The following is a 16,800-nucleotide window of genomic DNA, read 5'->3' as shown; positions in this document are numbered from 1 at the left end:
AAACCCACAGCCCACCCCTGCTGCCGCTCAGCCGCTCAGCCACCCCTTCATCCCTCCGCCTACTTATCCACGCGTGCGCCCACTCTCCCACCCGCCACCCACCCGGCACCCACCATTCACTCCTCAGCTGTCAGGCATCCGTTCGCCCACGTTCTCCTCCATCCACTACGCTCCCACCCGCTCATCCGTCCACACACCCCGCCCATCCCCCACTCACCAACCACCCGTCTAAGTCCACCCATCTGTCTGCCTGTCCGTTCCTCCATCCCTCCAAACGCCCAGCCATTGTACTCGCTTATCCGTCCGTCCGTCCGTCCGTCCGTCCGCCCGTCGTCTATCCACCCTCTTCATCTACTTACCTACTCACCAGTGCCCTACTCGTCTCCTACCTACACTTCTTCATCTCACAGTGAGTCTTTTCGCTCTGGGCCGGGGAGCACACGTGCGGGCCCTCGTGGTGGAGGAGGGCGCGGGGCGTGAGCAGGGGCTGAGGAAGCGGTGCTGACTGGGGCCGGATCACCCGGTTCCTGCAGCCAGAGTCACCCGAGCCTTCTTGAGCCCCAGGTGTCTGGTACCCGCGTATGCCTGTTTCAGGGTTCCGGGGTCTGCACACCTTGGAGACCCCACCCTCTTGTAGGTACTCATGGGCTTGGCCTGCCCAACACCCACTATGGAAGATTTCTTCACCATCTTTGCAGGATAACACGGTTTGGTAGGTGGAGTGGATTATATCACTCCGGGCGTTGGACGGGAGAGTGGGACTAGGCCTGGCCAATCAGAGAAGGGTACACCTCTATTGGGCACAGTCATTGGAGGCCAGGGATGGTCACGTGACACACGACAGACCAATCAGCACCAGTCGTGACGGTGTGCGTGGCAGGCCGGGGTAACCTTGTGTTCTGTGCTGGGCTCGTGCCTCGTGGCTGTAGGGAGCTAGGGTGGGCACCTTGGCATAGCTGGGAATGCCCCTGGGTGTGAAGGCCAGAGCTGAGAGTGCACTGGGGAGGGAAAGAGCCAGGGTCCTCTGGCATTGCAGCTGTAGAGGAAACTGAGGCCCAGAGAGGGTACCTGACTTGCTCAAAGACACCCAGGGAGCTGGGTTTTCTGTTTGTTTTTACAGACAGGGTCTCACTACATAATCCAGGCTGGACTTGAGCTCAATACGTAAAAAAATTGGTCACACACTGTCTCGGGCTGTTTAGAACTCCCAGAGCATTTTGCAGAGAGGATGCATGAATCAGAGGCCGCTGGGCCAAGGGACTGTGCTGTCCCCAGGGCCGTGACTTTCCTGGGTCCTGTGAATGGAATTCCCTTCAAGCCGGGGTGAGGACGGAGGGGAGGAGGAAGCCAAGCGGTGGATCAACGCCTTGCACTCTGAGCTTGTTCTGGAGCTGCCCATGTCCTGAGGCTTTTTTTTTTTTTGATACTGGGGATTGAACTCGGGACCTTGCACTTGCGAGGGGCAGGCGTGGAACCACTGAGCTGAATCCCCGGCCCTCCGAGGCTATTGCCAGCCATAAATCCACGTCGCAGCGAGGGACTTTGTTGCCCCTCTGGGGCTACAACTGCACTGTGACTCAGTGGCAGCCCACGTGGGGCTCCCAGGTCTGCAGGGAGCCAGCTGCCTCCGGCTCATGGTCAGCAGGTTGTGGCTGAATTGCCCCAAAAGTGATTAGGGGCCCAGCCTGGGCAGCTGGGTGAGGCCCACAGCATAATGAAAAGTTTTGAAAAGGGTTGGGGATGTAACTCAGTGCGAAGACTGGGGGCTCAGTCCCCACGACAAAAAAGAAAGAAAGAAAAAGAAATAAGGAGCCGGGAGTGGTGGAGGACTCTTGTCATCCTAGCATCCAAGAGGCAGAGACAGGAGGATCACCGTCAGTCCCAGGCCGGCCTGGGCTACATAGTGCCACCCTGGTTCAAAAAACCCCAAACAAAAAAAGGCCAGACAGCACCACGAGTGACGGCTGTGGGGAGTCTGCTGGGTGACAGAGAGATGAAGGGACAGGACCCAGATCACAGGTCAGGGCCCAGTCGAGGGCCATGTGAGGCCCAGGTGGGAGGTGGCAGGGCCTGAAAGATGGTTCTCATGGAGACGAAGGGCCCGGATGGAGAGGGAGCGGGCCAGGCCCTGAGCGGCCCCCAGGGTCCCACAGGAGGGACCTTGGCCTTGGCACAGGCGCGAGGGCTGCGCCGTGTCGGCAGCAGGCCTGGGCCGTGGTCCCAGCCGCTGTTGCCTCTGTTCTGTGCTGGCCCTGAGCCCCAGCGCTGACCCTGCCTTGTCTGGACTTCACCGCCCTGTGCCACCTTCTCCAGCCGCACCGGGAGGGGCCTTGCTGCCCTACAGCTGTCTCCCGGGTGGGTCACAGCCCACCGCCCGTGGTCTCGGACACCCTGCCCGGGTCCACACGCGTGCACTGCTCACACATGGCCGCACACCTGCACAGAAACACACCCTTGGGGCCCTGCGCAGGCACCCTTGGAGACACCGGGATCCCCACAATGGTCGCTCTCCCATCTCTGCAGAGTTCTCTTGGGGTGCGGGGAGGAGGAGGTGACCTAGAGTGAAATGGGAGTGTCACAGGAAGCCACCCCCAAATCCCACACTGGCGGGAGAGCTTGGTCCAGGTCAGAGTGGGCAGGGCTGGAGTGAGCTCCCCGTCACGGGAAGTATTCAAGCACATGCCAACCCACCCCTCAACAGAGAAGGTGTAGAGCGGCCTCCAGCCAGGAACCCTGAGAACCAGGCAGGGGACAGAGGAGCTGGCAGCAAGGGGAGGGGCAGGCTTGGGTGGGGCCGCAGTCTTGGGGTGCGGGCTGTCTGGCCGCAGCCACCATAACTCAGCAGGTGAGGACAGTTTCCTTTCTCCTGCCAGATTTATGCGTGCTCTGGAGGCGAGGTCGGTTCTTTGAACTTCAAAAGGAGCAGAGAGGCAGGGGTGCAGCCCGCCTGTGGGGACACCGCAGGGTCGCTGGTCTCTTCTCTGCCCAGGGCTGCTGCTCCTGGGCTGCGGGTCTCAGTCTTCCCATCTGGACAGCGAAACCCCAAGCTCCAGAGGGGGATGTGTGTGTGGGGGGGCTGTGACCCCAGGGGTCCGGTCCCCTGTCCGGCTCAGTCCAGGCAGCCCTACTGGGGCCAGAGGGGACCTGTGCCTTCTCGTACTGTTTGGTTCTTGCTTAACCCATGGCTTTATCATCTTCCCAAAGATGGGGGCAGAAAGAGCATCTTCTCCTGGTCTCCCCGTCGTGGGTGGGCACCCTGTGGCCCGCAGATGCAGCTCTGCCTGGCAGGCCCATGACAGCCGCTGGCCCTCAGGAGCCTGGACACTGCCCGCGGCCTGGGGCCCAGGTCAGCCCCGGGCTGTTTTCTCCCTGCTCCTCACTGTGTCTCGTGAGCTCCCAGGTCGGGTTCCCACAGGAGGCCTGCTTGCCACCCTCTCTGGAGAAATCAGAAGATTGGGCCATGGTGGTATTGCTCTGCTAGCTGCAGGCTGGTGGGGGCCGGCACCCCTCAGTGGAGGACAGGTTCTCCAGCCCCAGCGCCCTGCCCACCGGTGTCCTGAAGGACGCAGCAGGGCCTAGGGCCAAGCCCTGTGACTGTGCTTAGCCTCTCTGGCCTCATTTCTGTGGCCCCTCTTTCCCTTCGCTCTACACCAGGGTGGTGGTGGGATTTACAGGATTCTGGGTGACTGGGAGGGGTGGCACATGCCTGTGGTGATCCCAGCACTCTAGGAGGCTGAGGCAGGAGGGTCACAAGCTGGAGACCAGCCTGGGCAGCTTTCAGAGACCCTATCTCAAAATACAAAATGAAAAAGGGTGTGGAGGCAGCTCAGTGCAAAGGCCCTGAGGTCCATTCCCAGGACTGCAAAGGGAGTGTTCATGTGGGGGTGTGCAGCAGACGGTGGGCAGTTGGGGGGCCCAGGGGTGTTGGGCAGGGCCTCAGATCAAGCTGCAGCGATGGGGAGCCATGGAGGCCCTTGAGGCTGGGGCCCCATTCCCTCTCGGAAGTCACTTCCGATGAGGATGCCCCTCCTTTTGGGGTCTGGAGAAATACTTTCCTTGGTGACGGCCCTGCCCCAGGGGACTCGGGGCCATAGCAGCTCAGAAGATGGGTGGGAGTGTGGGCCGTGGGCCCAGGCACCGGGCCTCCTGGTGGCTCACATTTGAGAGCAAAGCACAGGGTGGGGCCCACGGCCTGGGCTCCCTGGAGCTGGGGAGACAGCGACATTCAGAGGGCCGGGACCTCCCCTGTCCCACAGGGCAGACGCCCCCCACCCACCCCAACGCTCAGCCCCTGGAGAGAGGAGCTGTTACCCCAGCCGGACAGCCCGTGGGGAATGCACGCTGTCTGTTAGGAATGATTTGGGGGCCATAAATTTTGGGTGGCAAAGCAATCCTTCGGGTTTCCATAACGCGGAGGAGTCGAGACTTGTCCCGGAGGGGTAACAGTCTCACCGGTAGCTGCCCCAGCTCCCGGGATCTGCTGTTGCAGAGGTGCTTTTCTCCCCCTTACGGTGGAATCTTCAGATTTCGAGCTCTGCTTTAACTTGTTTGATTTCACCTGGAACACAAATAAAATCAGCACCTGAGATCCTGAGCTGCGGAGAACTTGTCCCTCTTCGGATAGGAGGGTGTTTGTTGAACACTTGTTATGTGCTGGACAGGTTCCTGGCCTGGGCGGCCCGGTGAACAGCCACAGAGCGCCGCGGACAGAGCCATTTCCCTGACACGGATGGCAGGCCCAGAGGTGCTGGCAGGCAGCCCCCAGCACAGCTCCGGCCACGAGACGACTGGGCTGTAGCCCTGCAGCTCTGGTTTGTGTTTCTTTCGACTCGAATCTCTGGGATCGCGCTGTGCCCGCAGTCTGAAGTTGGTCTCCAGTGGCCGGAGCGGTGTCCTGCTGTGAAGTGGTGGCTTCGAGAGCGGGCAAGATTGCGAGAGAGGATGTTTCGCATAGTTGGTCCTGGGCAGGTCTGAAGTCTCCTTAAGCCCCTGGAAGCCTGGTTTCCATGCCAACAGTTGCCGGGCCACTCACAGGCATTTTTCCTCTATTCCCTACAGCAACCCCTCAAAGGGTGCCCTGGGCTTAGAAGTGGCTCATTTACATGCCATTTGCATATGCAGTACCTTTTCTGGATTCTCCCCTCGTGGCCAGCTGACAGTGAGGCCTTGTTTGTAGGGACACAGGACAGACAAAAGGGTCCCCACTGAACCACACGTTGTATGTCACCCGTCAGTGGTTTTCTCTGAGGCGCTCTGTGGCCGCCTTCTCCGGATGCCTCCCCGCGGTGGTCCCTCCGCGTTTCCGCCCGAGTTTCCTTTTCTGATGAGGACACCAGGGGCTGCTCAGATGCCCCTGTTTTAGCTCTGCCACCCGTGCAGAGACCCCGCATACAGCGTCCGAGGTCCCTGAGTTTTAGGGTGGGATTCGGTCAGCTCAGGGCAGGAGAAATCGCCCTGGAAGTTGGTGAGACTCGGGTTTGGGGAGACAGCCTGGCCGGGCCTTGGAAGGCTGCGCTGAGATCTGGTCTTCTCGTTGTCCCCCTGTTCTGGGACACACACATCCCCACAGATGGAGCTTGGGGCTGGGAAAGGCATTAAAGCCAGTATGGCCTGGCCTCTGCATTGGGCTGGGTCTGGGGCTTCCAGGGTTTGGCCCTTCTTTCTGGTCTTTCTTTGCAGTTTCGGGGGTCGAACCCAGGGCCTTCATCCCTCCACACTAACATTTTTGACGCAGGATCTTGCTAAGTTGCCCAGGCTGGGCTCAAACTTATGATTCTCCTGCCTCGGCCACCCAAATGCTGGGATTCTAGTCTTTCGGCTATACACAGAAGACTACAGTTTTCTGTGGGTTTACAGGGCCTCTGTCCTGAAAGAGCTACCTGTTGGGCTGGGGATTTAGCTCAGTGGTTCCACCACCTGCCTTGCAACTACAAGGGTTGGAGTTCGATCCCCGGTCCAAAAAAAAAACAAAAAAACAAAAAAACAACCTGCTAGTTTATTTGAGCTACAGTCCTAGGGGCCAGGAGTGGAAGGTTGGAGAGAGCGGGGCAGGGAAAGGGGAACCCAGCCAGTTACTGCTGTGGGCATGGGGACTTCTGCCTGAGGGGATCGGTGAAGGGCACGGAGGTGCCCAGAACTGTCCCGCAGGCACAGAGGAGGGGCCATTGCTGCTGGCTTGAGTCCCTGGGAAGCAGAGCATCATTCCTGGCTCTTCTGGGTTTGCCTGTGTGTCTGTGTGGCACAGGGGTCTTCCGTGACCCAGGTGTGACTTCACAAAGCCCACGAGACCTCATCGGGCCTCCTGTGAGGCCTACACCCGTGTAGGGCCAACGTGGCAGCCACAGCTGGGTGAAGATGCGTTCCTGAGCATGCGAGGCAGGGGTGAGAGGGCTCTGATGTTTCTTCCAGGCTGGGAAGAAGTCTTGTAATGGAAAGTCACCTGCTCCAGGGGTCCGTGTGGACCACAGAGGTGGCACATGGTGGGGACTTGCTGTTTCTGCCCAGGGCCGGGGAACTGTCCCAGCCATGGATCAGAACCCAGGTCCTGGGCAGGTGGAGGTATCTAGGCAGAGGGCCCGGGGCAGAAGTCAGAACCCACATCGGAAGCCTGGAGTCCTCCCGGCACCGGGCATGCGACAGGCACAACCTGTGGGCCCACATGCAGTGTGACTGCGTCTTGGCCCCTGCCAGGTGTGGTCCAAGATGGCCACCTGTGCGTGGTCTGTCTGTGGACAGCTGGGGCAGCTATTGCTGCAGGGTGGGAAGGCTCCGGGTCTCTGCCCTCTGAGGCATTGCAGCGGGTGGCTGCCGTGCTCACTTTTGCAGGGCGGCGGTTCCCACCGGGGTGCTTTCCCCTGCTCCGTCATCGTGCCCTGTCCACGCGCACCTGTGTAGGGGTGAGGTGGCCACACACACACCTTCTCCGCAGTCTGTGGGCCACTGGACCATACAGTGGCTGAGGGGACTTCAGGTTTCCCCTGGGGGACAGGACGAGTTTTCCTTAGGCGTGGGATGGAGGCCACTCGTGGACATGTGGTGCCAAGGGGTGAACGGTGGCAGAGATTCGTCGTGCATGGTGTCAGCCCTGTCACAGCCTTTCCTTGTGGGCCCTGCGCGAGCACATTCACAGCTCCTAGCAGCCCGCTGGGGCAGCGCGACTGAGTTGTAGCCAAAGGAATGTGGGCAGAGGGCCTGGCTCAGACACCCCACATCCAGCTCCCCACGCTCCCTGCCTTGATTCCTGGCCGGACGGCACCCAGCAAGGTGACCCCGATGGGCACACATCCAAGGTGGAGCTACAGGGAGGACCTGAGTCCCTGAGGGACGGCGTGGCTCTGAGCCTCAGGGCACCTGGCTCGGACAGTGACACGGCGGAGGTAAAGCGTGGTGGTTTTTAATCTGCCGTGATTTGGGGGCTCTGTGTCAGCATGGACGTCACTGACGATACCCACACTCACGCCTGCCTGGCCCCTCCGAGCCTGGGTGACCTTCAGCAATCAGGTTACTCTCCAGTGGGAAACTCACACAGGTCTCCTCGCTGCTTCCGGCTCATGACTCTCTCTCCTCTTTCTCTGCCCTTTGTCCTCTACTGTACTGACTTTCTGTCTTTGCCTTAGCAAGTCTACGCTGACTTCTCCCTCAGGGGCTTTATTCTGATTCCATTATCATCTTTCTTTTCGGTGACTGTAATGAAATTGGAGTGGGGGGTGAATACATTATAAAGAAAACAGGTTTTTTTCAGCTCATAGTTCTAAAAAAAAACTATTATTTTATTTTGAGACGTGGTCTTGCTACATAGCCCAGACTGGCCTTCATCACATGGAGATCCTCCTGCCCCAGCCTCACTGGGTGCTGAGATTACAGATAAAAGGCTGCTGTTGCTGTTGAGTGGAGCAGAGACAGTGGGGGAAGTAACACTGGAGGCAGGGTGGTCAAGAGCCCTGCATGAGAGGGTGGTGGCTAGGGGTAAATCACACGGCAGTGTAGCCAGTGGGAAGTCAGGGGTTGGGGACAATTAGAAAGCAAAATCAATGACGATTTGAGGAGGGTTACAGGAGACGAAGGAGACAAGAGTGACCTCCCAGAATGTGTCCTGGGGCTGCAGGTGGCCAGGGTGCTGTTCGACGCGGTGGAAGAGACACACGAACACGTTTGCTGTTGAGTCTGGACACGAAGGATTCATGTTGCTTCAAGGGGAGAGGAACAGAGGCGTCCGGACTTGTAGGTCCAGGGGGAGGAGAGCTCTGCCTTCCCTACCTCTCCCTTCCTTATTCCTTCCGAAAATGTCTCCAGGCGCCTTGTACGTGACTGGGCCTGAGCTGGGGACAGACAGCGGGGCCTTTCCTCGACCTCTGAAGAATGTGGTCCTCCAGGGACCCTGTGTGTCCCCTTGGCTGTGTCTCAGCGGATGTGGGCTTAGCTGCTGTGACGAGACCCACCTCAGTGGCTTCAGCAACGCAAAACGAGTATGATGGAAATCATGGGAAGGCAGAGATTTACTCCTTCTGCTTTACACCCAGCAAGATGTCCAGGGCTGAGAGGGGATGCTGTCATCCCAGGACCTCTGTGCTGAGTTTGAGGTGGCTGCTTCCGTGCTCCTCTTCCCCTCCTCCAGCCAGGGGAGAAGAGAGAAGGGCAGGGGAAGGCCCGCCCCATCTTATCCTGGAATGAAAGTGGCATGCATCTCTTTGCTCACCTCCCATTGGCTAGGATAGACTCGAAGGCCCATGCTTAGCTGCAAGGGAAGCTGGGAGATGTAGTCTCCTGGGAATGGCAGGGCAGCCGGGTTCCCAGAGAACCTGAGGATTCTCTATTATGGAGGACAAAGGGAGGGTGGAGATGTGCAGAAAACCCCTGGACTCTGCCTCCTGCTAGCATTGAAAACTCCTGGGGAATGATGGGTGTTACCCAAATTGCTCAATATAAAATTTCTATGAGAACGAGGCTATAAATAAATAAATAAATAAAAGCCAGCTATATGTCCTATAAATAAATAGGACAGCTATGGTGCTACGTACCTGTAATTCCAGCACTTGGGAGGCTGAGGCAGAAGGGTCAGCCTGGGCTATGTAGTGAGTTCAAGGACAGCCTGAAGAATATAGCAAGATGTGTCTCAAAAAAAAAAAAAAAAAAAAAATAAAAAAAAAAAAAAAAAAAAAAAAAACCAATTCAAGAGATTAAAAAAAGTCTTTCGAAAGCTTTCTAAAACATCTGAGGGAGTGGGTTGAGCATTACTCTATTGTCTTAGGGCAGTCACCACGCAAATGTGCTGGCAAAATGGAATTGTGCTTGGTGTGTGTTATGTGCATGGGCGTGCATGTGTTTTGCTTTGTGGACACTTGTATCTTATGGCTATGCGTACATGTCTCTGTGTGTGTGTATCCTCGACACCCGGCCTGGTTGTGCAAAGCAACCTCCCTCCCTACCCCACTCCAGAGAGCTGTTTTGTTTCTCACCCTTTCATATTCAAATGCCAGGCCGGCCGGCCTCCCCTGGGCACCTGGGCTGATTGTGTACTGCAGAGCTGGCCGGTGTGAGCTCATTACTCTGCTTGTGATGGTAATTCCTGCCCGAGCCAGGCCCTGTGCCATCTGCTCCTGGAGCTTCCCCCACTCCCCCCGGTGGAACTGCACCCATGCCGGTCACTGCCCGAGTGCCCCGCCACTCCTTCAGTCCCCAGTGCAGAACAAGATGAACACTGACTGGTGTACAGACGCTCTGTCACGCTGTACCTCGCTTTAGCTCCAGTTTGTGGATGGAGAGGCTGGGCGGAAGTCCACACCGCTGCAGATGGTCGTCAAACGGAAGGGTTTCTCCGGCACCTGGGCCTGTGGGCTGTGCCCAGGCCGGCAACCACACTGCCTGCCCCCGGCTGCTGCGGAAGGGACAGAGGGAGGCACAGGGCCCCTACTGAGCCCAGCCACAGGCAGCACGGGAGGGCGCCGGGTGCCGGCCTGGCTTCCACCCTGGCCCAGTGTTAGCCATGCACTGCACTCCTGGACCCCTGTCCCAGGGGCCTGAGCTCCAGCCCCATCTGCAGGCCAGGAAGAGAGGGGTCTCCTCAGGTGCAGGCTGTGTGAGGTTCAGAGGAAGCAGAGACTCGCAGCCAAGGTGGGGATGGAAGGACAGGTGGGCGGGCTTTGGAGTCAGCCCTTCCGGGTTTCTCTCCCCTCTCGGTCAGCTGCTGAGTCTGAGAACCTCTGGGAGACAGTTTCCTTATCTGAGAGATGGGCCAACAGCACCACATAACAATGACATTTCAGCAGGGTGTGGTGGTTCACGCCTGTATCTCCAGCCCTCTGGGAGGCTGAGGCAGGATTGTCACGTGCCAGCCCAGGCTGGGCAATTTAGTGAAATCTTGTCTCAGAATGAAAAGGGCTGGGGATATAGCTCAGTACAAAGGCCCTGGGCTGACTCTAAAACAATGTCAAAAAAGAAAGGCTTTTCTACAAAGGCAGATTGAGCTCTTGTGCATTTAAATCCAGTTTTTCTTGGTGGCGTCCTGGGACACCTCCTTCTTTTGCCCCTGGGATTTTCTGAGCCTCAGTTTCCCCACCCACTGAAAGCAAATAAAGATGTGCTGGCTTTGGCACAGGGCTTTGGAGGTTGCAGTGAGACCCAGGTCTTGGGGTGGGGCAGGTGCTGGTCCCAGGGTCCCCCTCCCTCTTTTATTTATTTATGTACTTTTTTGGTTTTTTGAGACAGGGTCTCACTATGTAGTTGAGACTGACCTGGAACTCACTGTATATAACTCAAAGCGATCCTCCTGCCTCAGCCTCCGGAGTGCTGGGATTACAGGCGTGCACCACCACGCCTGGCTTCCCCCTCCCTCTTGTCCTCTAGATCTTGAGGCTTGATGGCAGGGAGGAGCTTGGGTGGCAGAGAGCGGGGATCCTGTTACTGCTGGGCGGGTCTGGATCCCGGACAATGGGAATAGCATTAACCTCGGCCACGGCCCAGAGAAGGCCATCTGTCCAAACAGTGGGGACCCGGTGGCCTCTGCCCGTGGGTCTGAAGCCTCGCATGCGTCACACACTCCCTCTCCAAATTCTTACCCAGTGGCTTCGCCTCAGCCAGGGCCTCTCTGCCTCAGTCTCCCCCTGTGTATCAGGGTCTCAGCTTCTCCGTTCCTGCCGTTCCTCTCAGACCTGTGCAGTGCGAGCTAAGGCCCCAAAGGACTGAAAGTTCGGTGCTGGGGGAGGAGTGTCTACTTGCTTCTTGGTGTAGGCTTGCACATTCCCACCTTCACTGTGGGGCCATGAGCTCTGGGAGGTCAAGGCCGTGCCCGCGGTGCTCACCGCCATGCGCCCAGGGTCCAGCGCAGGTGTCTGCGGGAGAGACTGCGGTTGAATGAATGAATGATTTGTCCCCACCGCCCACCGGTGGTCAAGTGACGGCCGCTGGCCAATGGAAAATGGCAGATGTGATGGCTGCGTCCCTTCCAGGCTGGACCTCCAGAGGCCCCGCGTTTTCTTCCGCTGCTCTGGGGTGCTCAGCCACGAAGATAGCTCGGTAGCTGATACACCAGACCAAAGTCAGCAGCCATCACCTCTGGAACCTTCCGGCTTTGCTGAGTGGTGCTTCACGAACGAGTCCTGAAAAGCCCAACCCAGGATCGGCCCGTCTGCTGAGTAACAGAGCAGAAGAAACGAATAAATCATTGCTAGATTCCGAGGCAGGGTTTACTGCTCAACAATAGATGATTGATAACGGCCAGCTTTCCTGACTGGAAGTCCGGGCATCAGAGGCAGCCGTGGGGAGGGTCTGGCTTGGGAGAAGGTGCCGAGTCGCGCTGTAGGTTGGCCTGGGCAGCGGGGCCCTTCATGCATTTCGCCCAGTTTCCAGCCCATCCCTCCGCTGTAAGCTGAGAACCCTGAGATGGCCCTCGGCTTGAGCCTCCACCCTCCAGAGTGCTCCCTAATTACTGAGGGAAACAGGAAAACTGTCAGCTGGGAGGATTAGGTAGGGTGGTTATGATAACAGTTCATAAAATGAGCTAACAAAAGGCTTGTGTGTACCACATCCAGGCGCGCTGCTGAACTCTGCGTACTGCATCTCCTGTACATCTCAAACAGACCTCCTCAGTGGTGAATCTCAGCGCAATGGAGGGAGCCCACCCAAGGGCATGGAGATCTTTATCCGAAAGAGGGCAGGGGGAGGCTTTTCTGCTGAGGCATTTTGACCCAGCCTTTGAAGGATGCATAGGAGTCCGCTAGGCAGAGAAGCAAGAGGGATTGTGGGTAGCCTGAGACAAAAGGAAGAAGTCAGGGTCTGCCAGCCAGAGGTGTCGCTGTAGAAACACGAGGACTGTCTTGTCCCTGGGCAAGGATCCAGGCAAGGAAGAAATAACAGCCTGGGACAGGAATGGAATCGCTGGGCCCAGGAGAGCCATGCGCAGGCTGAGAAACCATTTCTTCAAATTGTAGGGCAGGGCCCTGGGGGAGACACAGGGCCAGGCTACTGCCACAGGGGCCCAGGACAGAGGCTTGGAGGGGTGCACCTGTGGAGCCCACGGTCCCTTCCGCGTCCGCTCCTTGTTCCTCACCGCCGTGGAATAGGGTCAGTGCACTTTCCCTCTGCTCCAGGGCGCTCCGAGAAGGACGTGGGCAGATCAGCGGCTCCCCGGGGTGTGGGCTCCTCTCGGGACGCCAGTCGCCCCACTCCACCGGACAAACCTCGTCCCTGCTCTGCCAACCCCGCTGTGGCTGACAGAGAGAGTCGCTGAGGTTTTCCAGAGGACACCACCGAGGCACGAAGGAGAGTGAGGCGGACTCAGATAAACCCCATCTAACCCGCAGCAGACCTGCAAACGAGGTACAGCGAGCCACCCCGTTTACAGAGGGAGAAACTGAGGCTCGGGGAGGCCCAGCCCATGTCCAGGTCCTTTCCTTTCAGCTCTGTTTTCTAGTTCAGTTTCTGTTTTGCTGTGTTTTTTACCTTTCCTTTTTTTCTGTGTGCGCCTTTCCATCCCTTTGCTTAAGTTCTTCCCTTTCCCTGTTCAGTTCAGTTCAGTTTCTTCCTGTTCCCTTTTGTTGCTGTTGTTGGTTTTGTTTTCTGAGACAGGATTTTGCTGTGTAGTCCAGGCTGGTCTTGAACTCACTATGTAGTCCAGGGTATCCTCAAACTCTCTGTGAATCCTCCTGCCTCAGCCTCCTGACTGCTGGGATTACAGACATGCACTAGCACACCCAGCTGACTCAGGGCTTGCTATTTAACCCACCCCACGGTGCTCACCTGGAATATGGATGGAGGAGGAGGGCAGTGGCTCCCTTCAAGTTGCTGTGGGGGTAGAAGGAGTGAGTTATCCAAAGGCTTTGGCAGGTGGGGCACAGAAGAGGAGCTGGGTTGTGTTTGTTATGCTTTTTTAGGGTGATCAGGAGAAAAGACTCAAAGAAGAGAGGCAAACTGCCCTGGGTGGGGGTTCTCCCCTGCGAGCAGGCCCTAGCCAGCTGTAGATTTTTCAGCCAAATTTCCTGGGGCTGCCCGGCCGGTGGGGACCTGGGCCCAGGACGGAGGGTTGGCTATGGACAGGGCTGGCCTCACTGGGTCCTGGGAACAGATGGGACATTGTACTTTGGTGGGAGCTACAGGGCTGAGGGACCTGTTCCCAGGCACCTGCTGAGCGCTGGCCCAGTGCCCACAGAGCCCAGTGCCATGGCGGACTGTGGCCCCTCGCCAGCCCCCAGTCTTCCCGGCGTCAGTGAGTTGGGCTCCACCGCTGAGATCTTTGCTTTATGAGTAAGCATTGCTATAATTTATTTCACGCTTGTCTTAATTTTAAATTTATCTTTTCATTTAATTTTTCTTTGGATCTGAGTGGCATTCACATGGTTCAAAAATCAAAAAAAGTTCAGTAAGTCCTTTGAGGAGAGTCTGCCGTCCACCCCCCGGCCCCTCGTTGTGGCCACGACTCTTATTCCACATTCTCAAATGTGAACCTCAAGCAGGTGATGTCTTTTCCTAATTTAGTGGCAACTTGTAGCATGCAACGCTTGCTGACCCAAAACATGCTTTTTCATTTAGTATTAGTTTAAAATCAACTTTTCTGTGGAAGTGAATTTAAATTAAAAAAAAACCACACACTTCCTCTACACAGAAGGTGGCCATGACAATAGGTGCATGGGAATGGGCCCAGGACACTCATTCCCAGCAGGGTCCTGTTGACCTTGGGGCCCCAAACGCAGTACTCAGCCCTCTCTTTGTGCTAGAGAAACGTGTGAATGTCAGAAGAGAACCGAACACACTCAGCTCACACTTTTTCAGGGAAGCAACTGCAGGAGTGAAAGATCTGGACAGGAAATATCTTTCCTTTGAGTGGAACTCAGTGTAGATAATGCACCATTGCCACCCCGGGAGCAGGCTAAGCTCACACTTGGGGCAAAATCTCAGCTAGTCTGACAGCCTAGGCGCTTTAAGGAAGGGTAAACTGAGGTTCAGAAAGAGGGGAAGGACTCAAAGTGATCCAGCCACTTGTGGCAGACTCTAGGCAAAGCCTCAGGCTCCCAGGGCCCCGTCTATAGCCCCCGGCATAATGGGAATGGGCTTTATTGGGGAATAAACATTCCTACTGCCTGCTCCACCTCAGCCCCTCCCCTACTGCAAACCTCTACCTGTTTATCTAGATTGTCTCATTATTTTTGGCATGCAATGGCTTAGAGTATTCTATTTATTTCTTTAGGTCAATCATATTGTATTCTCTTTCATTTCTGACTTCAGTAATTTGTCTTTTACATTGTATCCCATAAATTTTGGGACGTTGTGTCCTTGTTTCCACCCTTTTGAAGTATTTTCCAGAATTTATTTGTTATTGATATCTTATTTTATATCATGGTAGGAGAAGAACATACTTTCTATTCGTCTGAATATTCCTCTGTGTTAGGTGGAGTCTTCTGTAGACACCCCTGGGTCTCATTGGTTTATAGTGTTGTTCAGGTTATTTATTTCATTTTGATCTGTCTGGTTGTATATATCATGCAAAATAAGATATTGCAATTTGTAAATGTTATTATTGAGCTGTCTTTTCCTCCTTCAATCCCATCACCCCCCCCAACCCCATGTAACTTTGGGACTCTGTTGCTAGGTGCATGTATGTTTATGATTGTTATATCTTCTTGATGGATGGGCCCTTTTTATTTTATTTCCCTTTATTTATTTCTCTTTTGTGGTGCTGGGGATTGAACTCAGGGCTTAGCACTACGCTAAGCAAGTGCTGTAACACTGAACTATATCTATAGCCCTTTTCATTTAGTAACATTTATTTTAAGTTCTGATTTTTCTGATATTCACATAGCCACTACAGCTTTCTTATCATTGCTATTTGCATGATACATATTTCTCATACTTTTGTGTCTTTAAATTTTAAGTGTGTTTATTGGATCATGTTTTTGTTTTGTCTTTGCTCTTTTGCGGGGAGAGGTATTGGGACTTGAACCCAGGGCCTTTGCATAGAGCGATGTCCTCAACCATTTTTGTTTGCTTGCTTTTGTTTTATGTCAGGTTATTATTAAATTTCTAAGCTGCCTAGGCTGGGTTTAAAGTTGTGATATTCCTGCCTGAGCCTCCCAGAGTCTCAGAGTGCTGTCCATTTCTGTACAGTGCCAACTCAACACAGGGATAAAGCATTGCAGTTGATTTGATGGGTGTTTTCTCTGATGTTATGAAGATGAGAGTTTCTGTGGGTCGTTAGAGACACAGAAGCTAGGGCACAACTATATCAGGAAGATTTGGGTGATAACCCAGAGATTAAACCAAGGACAGTCCTACAACAAAAATTAAAATGAGAAAACACTTAAGCAAGACACAAAGACAGACTTCCAGTTCACCAATGGCAAACAGTAGGACAAATGAGGATGAAAAGGCCGATAGAGAACCACCAGGACAACCTGAACTCAAAGCACAGGAAGTAACAAAACAGATCAATCAGGCTCTAGAAAAATTCAAAACAGAAATAATTTCCCAGATAACCATAGAGATGGTGAGCAAAATGAAAGTCGTGATTTGAGACTCTAGAGCAGAAACTGACAAAACGATAGATGAGTTCAGTACCATGATAGAAGCCATGAAGGCCCAGCATAAGAAAGAAATGGAAAAAATAAATGCCCAACATAGGAAAGAAAGGGAATCCATAAAACAGAATCAAACAGATATCCAGGAGATTAAACACTCATTCTTAACCTTGACAGATGAGAAGCTCCTGACTCTCTCAGTTTCCCATACCAAGTGGAGTGGCCAGCAGCTATCTGCCCCTTCCCCTCGCTTCTCTTTGGTCCCCCTTGTGCCCCAGTGGACTGGGACAGCTTGCTTCAGTGTCCTCCCTGGAACATGAGTGCAGCCAGCCAGGCAGTGTGGCGCCCCTCCCCCACACCAGCCACTATTGTTGCCTTTTTGAAGGCAGGAGCCGGCCCCCTGGAGTGGCTAAGACCAGAAGAGGAGGGATCTGGACTCCTCATTTACATACTCAATATTCACAGCAAGGTTGCAGTCCTCATCTTCCCTGAAATAGGCCTGTAGGCCGTTGTATAAGTGGCATCCCGGGCCATTTCTTGGACACAAGCTGACCCTGGGAGGTAGTGGCCGGCAGCAGCAGAGAGCAGCAGTTGGCTGTGTCAGCTGTCGGCATCCAGCATTGCCTGGTGTTACCTGGTGACGTCAGCACCACTGGCAGAGCTGCACTCTGCCAATTCACAATTTCCATCTGAATTGAGCAAAAGAACCCTAGACTGATTGGCTACAGGCAAGCTTTCATGTTTTCCCCCTCATTCAGTATGATACTGGTGGGTGTTTACCATATAGTTCTTTATT

General features: G+C 55.2%; 1 long non-coding RNA gene across 2 annotated transcripts in view; it reads left to right on the top strand.

Annotated features, from left to right (window-relative positions):
* LOC104857378 overlaps positions 1-16,800 on the top strand; it is a 37,164-nt gene that overhangs the window by 7,097 nt on the left and 13,267 nt on the right. The window contains exon 1 of one of the 2 annotated variants that reach the window (XR_778836.2): positions 6,275-6,381. The exons of the other annotated variant lie outside the window; for it this stretch is intronic. This is a non-coding gene — a long non-coding RNA (uncharacterized LOC104857378). Of the gene's footprint in view, positions 1-6,274; positions 6,382-16,800 lie in introns of those variants that run through there. 2 annotated transcript variants of the gene reach the window in all.

Source organism: Fukomys damarensis, unplaced genomic scaffold (assembly GCF_012274545.1).
Source record: "Fukomys damarensis isolate Sample0158 unplaced genomic scaffold, DMR_v1.0_HiC HiC_scaffold_37, whole genome shotgun sequence".
Taxonomy (NCBI): domain Eukaryota; kingdom Metazoa; phylum Chordata; class Mammalia; order Rodentia; family Bathyergidae; genus Fukomys; species Fukomys damarensis.
Note: the sequence above shows the minus strand (reverse complement) of the source record. Positions and strands in the feature narration are given on the sequence as shown.